This window comes from Myotis davidii, unplaced genomic scaffold, assembly GCF_000327345.1.
Source record: "Myotis davidii unplaced genomic scaffold, ASM32734v1 scaffold496, whole genome shotgun sequence".
NCBI lineage: Eukaryota > Metazoa > Chordata > Mammalia > Chiroptera > Vespertilionidae > Myotis > Myotis davidii.
This window is the reverse complement of record NW_006289398.1, coordinates 1348869-1355608: the sequence shown is the minus strand read 5'-3', so window position 1 is coordinate 1355608 and position 6740 is coordinate 1348869. Positions and strand designations below refer to the sequence as shown.

Below are 6740 nucleotides of genomic sequence, written 5' to 3'. Positions count from 1 at the left end.
TTTACAGTCAGCCAGGCTTCCTATGGTTCTGGATGAAGTCCGTATTGTTTCTCTGAGGTATTAATCAATTGTTGTGCGCGGCATTAATTTCCCGGTGTTTATCTCTGCCGCCATCTTAGTTTCTCCAGCATTACCTCTTTTTACAACAACTTTATTGAGCTATAATTCACATACTATGAAATTCACCCCTCTCCCTTTTTTTAAAAACAAGCTCTGGCCAGTTGTATTAAAGAACAGTTTTGCATGATCTACTTCTCAGTCTGTTCTGGCGTGCCTCTAATGAGCCAGGATCACCTGGGTCGGTGGTAGCCATGCACACACTGTAGTATTTTCCACTCGCTGTGCCCAGTGCGGTCTGATTGCCACTGTAGTGATAGGCGCCAGTCTTGGCCGACATGGCCTAGTGCTCTGCTCAGGTCTCCTCGAGGCGGGGTGGCTGTTGGCGATGATGAGTGGTTTTGGTTTGCCTTGTCTGATTTTTTTCAGAGTCTGCTTGCACCCCAGCTTGTACTGTCCACTTGTCAGAACAAGTTGGAGCCTAAAGTTGGTAGACTCTAGTGACCTTGTCATCTTTTTTGCGGCCACCATCTTTCTGCTTTGGGTGGCCCCCAACAAAGAGCAGCTGCCAAGCTGGCTGGGAGCAAGAAAAAAGTAAACTTTTCCCTTTTAATGTATACGTAATTCATTGGCTTTTAGTATATTCACAGAATTGTGCATATGGCTAATTTTTAGGACATTTTTATTGCCTCCAAGTGAAACCCTGTACCCATTAGCAGTCACTCCCCATTTTACCCTTCCCACAGTCATGGCAACCACTAATCTACTTTTTCTTTGTTTTTGAATTGTCCTTTATTTATTATTATTATTTTAAATTTATCTTTATTGTTGAAAGTATTACAGATGTCCCTTTTCTCCCCTCCTCTCCCCCTCAACCCTGCACCTGCCCCCTGAACTTTCTGAATTTTAATATGATGCATTGAAATAGAAATAAATAATAGTTTAATGCCACTGATCCTTTGTATTAATGAAATTATGTAATTAAGTTCCATATCATTAAATGTTTATAGCAGTGTGTTATTAAGGCTTTATTTTTCTCAAGTTGTAAATAATAGTTTCTCATCACTTCATGTTTTAATTAGGCATGGTAGTAGTATATCTGAGTCTATCTCTTTTTTTGGTTTTGAAAATTTGAGATAAATGTTTCTTTCCTTTAACCCCCACCTTGAGATAAATACAATGAACTTGATTGTATTTATCTTTGCTTAGAATATTGTTTCTTCACAGGACAACTAAGTATTAAGTTAGCAGTTATAATAGAAGTAATGTTTAAAGTAACTTAAAATAAACTTTGCACTTTTTTTCAGTCTTAGAAATAATGCCATTTCTGCACACAAACAATTGATATTCTTTTATCATGTTGATTTGTTCACTAATGGGAACTCTTAAGGTCCTTGTAAGCTGTGTGACTTTGGGCACCTGACTGTTGAATGACCAGTGGATTAATATTCACAAGTATTTGCTTATTACACAAGGTTAGTCCAGTTTTGCCTGGTTTAAATGGGGTTGAGAGTGAGAAACAAAGGGAATGTTTTTTGAAGTTGGCAAGTGAACTGACGGTTCTGTTAGTATAGAGATCTGCTTTGTAGTTCACCTGGGATGGGAACTGTCAGAATTATCCTAAAACTGTTATCATATAAAATTCCAATATGTGTAAGGAGTAAGAGTGGTTGTGAAACTGATTGTATAAGAATTCTGGGGAAAAGACCTTATGTAGGAACATCATTCTAAGGCTTCTCTGACTCTTCTTGGAAGTGATGACAGAACCTGGGGTCTCCAAAAGCAAATAATAGTAGTTCACAGTGACTATTCCCAGAACAGCTGCTTTTCACTGCCTCTGTAGTAATAAGCAGTGGCAGATACCTTCAACAACTAAGATACTACAAAAACCCACAGGCCGGCCCGACCTGCTTTGGCTCAGTGTCTCTAGAGCGTCGGCCTGCGACTGAAGGGTCCTGGATTTGATTACGGTCAAGGGCACATGCCCAGGTTGTGGGCTTGATACCCAGTATCTTTCTCTCCCCTCTCCTTTCCTCTCTGAAATCAATAAAAACATACTAAAAGAACACAACAATACAAAAAACAAAACCCCCAGGCCGAATGAGCACTCCATTCTTGAAGTCATGCCTTAGGTTTCTCCTCTGGATATAAAACCAAAACATTATTTTTGAGTCATAAGTAAACAGAGGACTAAAACATTGCCATTTCTGGATAGTAACAAGAGATGCTTGGTGTCTACATCAATTGGGCAGGTGGAGAATGGGTATCATCATACATGTGGATACCACACTACAACTTTTATTATGGTACACAAAAATACAACCTGAATCCATGGTCTCGGGAGCATGCTTATCTATAGATACACATGTTAGATTTTATAATAGTACTCAGGGGAAGAATGGGTTTCACTTTACAGAGTTGTGTTCTGCCTACAGAATTTTAAGAATAACTTGTATAACTTGATGCTCCTTTGTGAAATAAATGAAAGCTACACTGTTTAGCTATCACAGACTAGGCCCTGATAAGAAGCTCTAATAATATAATTAGGTTCTGAGGTATTTTTCATGCTAGATTAGCTTCCATGTTAGTCCCCCAAAGATGCATTGTATTGCTGAGTGTTTCATGTTTTTGTTTTCCACTGAGTTTCAACAGGCCGTTTTGTCCATGCCTATAGAAGACTTTTCATGGCTCCCAGTTATCAAGCCTGGCTTGTGTAATTGGGTAGTCATCAGAAAAAAAGGGGGGGGGGATTTTTTTTTAACCTTTGAAAGTGATATCCTTTTCAGCCTTGGCAGGTCTCAGTGTTCTATCTTTGTCTCTCAAATCCACATCGGAAATGCTAAGAGTTCCCGTACTGGAGTTAGGAGAGGTCGTTGTCAGGAGGATCCTGTAGCACTTTTCAGAAATTAGAGGGTCATCCAGCGAAACTAGGCCACATAGTCTCAGGATCAAGTGCACCCATAATATCACTTGGATTTGAAGACCTGCATGCTTTTAAGCTTATCTGTAATTTGGTCTGGTTTCTATTGACCTATTCAAGCCCAGCATAGTTTCTGTGGTTGCTGAAAAAATACTAATATCAGTTTGCAGGTATGAAAGTATTTTTCCATTTTAATCTAATTTTTTTCTAGTAGGTGCCAGGCTTGTGTGTATTTGCCATAAGAATGTCTCATTTAGCCCTACTCACCCACTCACCTGGCTCCTATGGTACAAGGGTACAGTGAGGGATTACATCAGTGTTTTTTGAGAATTTGATCTGTTTGTGGCAGGTGTTTAGGAAGTGAATCCATGGCCTGGTTCTTTTCCTGAATTCTATAAATACAGGTTTTTATGTATATTTAAAAGATGTGACTTGGGCTTAGCTCTTGTTTATTTTAATTGAATCCTTCACCAGTGATACAGTGGACTGTCCCATTACTTTTCAGGTCTGTTGACAGCACTCACAGTGAACAAACAGAATGTTCTGGAGTGAAACACTGATCTCTGAAATCAGTGGGAATGGCACCACAATAAGTTAGTGGCGAAGTGGAAATCTTTTAACCTGCGTTCCTATCATGGAAAGCTTTTACAATACACGTCTCTGCCTATAACATACTGTTATTTAACTCCTTGCTGAATCAGAATCGTCATTATGAATATCATGTACTGAATGGTACTCACAAGTAGGTGCATGTGTAGGGCCAAATAGTGTGTGGGCGACTGACTGTAAAAAGGTCCTTGATTTTTCTCTCTCTGTATCTGTGCTTCTTGCAATGTGACTCTGCAGAGGTAGAGTTTATTTACTTACTTCTCGAATCTGGGCTGACCTTGTAACTTGCTTTGGCTAATAGATATGGCAGAGGTGATGGTGGATCAAAAATGAGGCTAAGCCACAAGAGGTCTTACGCGTTTCTGCGCTTGGAATCCTGTTTAGCTGCCGTGAAAATTAGCCTGGGCTGACCTGCTGGCTGGGTCCCCATCACACCTGTCACTGCGTCCAGGAGGCAGCCAACCACAATGTATATGAGGGAGGCCATTCCCGATAAGCCAGCCAGTCTTGGCTGACCTATCAGACTACCGCACAATCATGAGAAAGCACAAAATGCCACAAAATGGAATTGCCAGTTGACCTGTAGAGTTAAGAATGAGGAATGCTCATTGTTTTAAGCCCCTGGGTTGGAGTAGTTTGTTATGCAACAGTGCCTAACTTGTGTGCATGTTGGTCTTAGAAGATGTTTGTTTAGGGGGAAAAGCTTCCGACATCAATTTACTTTCTGGTCAGTTGTTGCTGTCTCAGCAAGTTATCTTGAATGATATTTCTGCAAAATTCGTGAATCAGGGACAAGGCAGCTGATTTCCATTGCTGTTGGCTACTCCCAAGTGTCTGTTGAATAGAATTACTATCTTTCAAATAATTTTTTCATTGTTTTTGTTGTCCTTTTACTCCAGTATTTCACATATTATCTGTTCTGTTGACATTAGAAGGGCAACCCAGAGAAGTCCCCTGCCATCATACATCCATTTTTCAATCTGTGTGCTCAGTGTTTTGATGAAGAATGTTAAGAATTTCCTCTTCATTTGTTTAGTGATAACACAAATAGATTTTGAACATTTATACTAGAGAAAAGCACTGTGCCCAGCATGGGCTTTTGTGAGCGAACAGTCTAGGAAAACTGATCAGTAAACAACAAATTAAAATACAGTAGTTCCCCTTTATCCACAGTCACTTTCTATGGTTTCATTTACCTGCAGTTTCATTTACCCGAGAGAACTAATGAATGAAACTCAGGGCGCGGATATTTGTCCGTTGTGTTCACTGCTGTGTTTCTAGCACCTAGTGTTCCGCCTGTCACTAGAGCCACAATCCATGTTGATTGAATGGAAGGAGAAGAGAGGAAGGGAAAGAAGAAAGGAAGGAAATTTTAAAATATATTCATGACTGGAAGAGCAAAGAAAAGGAACACCCAGAGATTTGATTGTAGTCTGAAAGGAATATTTGAATCTCAGTGTATTAGCGTTTATGTTTCATTGCTGTGAATAATCCAACATGGAGCTTTCAAGGGCCTGGGCACTGCAGTGGAACTGTTGTGGTAGACAGCAACCTCACAAACAAGTTCCCCAGCATCTTATAGTTCATTCTTCTTTAGAAGATCAACTCTGCTTTGTCTTCATAGTTTCTTCTCTTTTGTATTTCCATAACAATCCATTTTAATTTGCTTGTCCTTGGATTTTCAGATAATATACTTAAAATTATTGGATTTTATTTTATCTCACTGATTCTTTAGAGGCCATGCTTTTCTTCTTGGAAAAATATTTGCTTCTCAAGAATTCTTATCTTACCTGTTGTTTGCCCAAGATAGTATATAACTTTGTAAAGGTATGGATATGACAATATCTCTAGAAACTCAAATAATCCTGATAGCAACATATGTCCTAGTGAAACTGCTTTGTAAGTTCATTATCTCTTTAATGAGTTCATTTAATTTTCTCGCTGCCCTGTTTTTAATTTCCCACTCACCACATGTGAGACAGATTAATGTAGTTTATTTAGAGGCCTTATTGCCAAGCAGCCAGGGAAAGCTTCTTTGCTTACATTCTGGTTCACCCGCTTTGTCTTTGGCCAACAGCTCAGCCCCTGTGGTGTCCCATCTGCTTAGCACACCCCGGCTGTGGCTCATTTCCATTCATCTGGGTCAGGAAGTAAGGGGACCTTTAAGTCAGCCTGGGTATCACCGGCCAGAGCTGTGGGTCCAGCACAGTTAAAGACTGGAAACTTTTGCTTTGTTTTTCCTAGGAACTGATACAATTACTCTCGTGACTGTGAATTATATTTTCTTTCTGAAATGCCGCTCACTGAATTCTAGAAGTTCTAACTTTCAGAATATAGAAGCGCTCACCTCAGAGGACTAGCCTGTTGCCACACTCCCCATGACTTCATCGCTCTTCACATTAAATTCTCATCATCACACTGGTGATTTTTTTTGCTCTTTGGCTGATGACTCGACTCAGTTTTTATTTGAGAGTCTAAATTGGTCTAGGGCAGATCCTACTTTGGGAAGTAAAAAGAATTAAATATTCTCCTGGCTCTGTAGCTAATATACCCATGAATTAGGAAAATAACTTAAGAAAACCCCACACACTCCAATTACCAACATTCAAAAATAGCACTATTTATTTTTTCTGTTGGTTTGTTAATTCATCTATTTAGTTTTATGCATCTTATATCATTCCAAAAAATAGTTCAAAGAAGCCCAAAATAATAATAGTAACACACATTATAAAAAAGAAAAAAAGCATCCAAGACCATGAGAAAGTAAGGGTGAAGGGATAAGGTTAGTTCACAAAAAATTATTAGGAGCTGGTTTTGCTACACACGGGTAAGGTCAGGGTGTAGATTTAGTTCGAAACTTGCAAATAACCAGAGCAAAGATGGAGACATGCTCAGTTGAGAGTCCCAGAGCCCTCAAGATGAAAACAGAGAGGTTTTCTTTTCAAAAGAGCACAAAAGATCAAAGTTTCCAGAGGCCTCATACAGATTGCACTGGTTGACGTAGACAGCATCCTTTCAATAAACACAGCAGCAAATTTACAGTAATTGGGTATTTACTGTACACAAGGCACTATGCTAAGTGCTTTATGTATGTTTTCATAATCAATTCCTTAAAATAACTGTGAAGTAATTATTTCAGAGGAAGAAACAGGCT

The 6740-nt window shown here is 39.3% G+C and overlaps 1 protein-coding gene and 1 pseudogene across 1 annotated transcript in view; one reads left to right on the top strand and one right to left on the bottom strand.

The window, feature by feature from the left end:
* The window catches only part of WDR70 (WD repeat domain 70), a gene marked incomplete at its 5' end in the record, with an annotated part of 225358 nt that overhangs the window by 119209 nt on the left and 99409 nt on the right, over positions 1-6740 (top strand). The gene's annotated exons all lie outside the window — the stretch shown is intronic.
* On the bottom strand, positions 249-678 carry LOC102768140 (annotated as a pseudogene).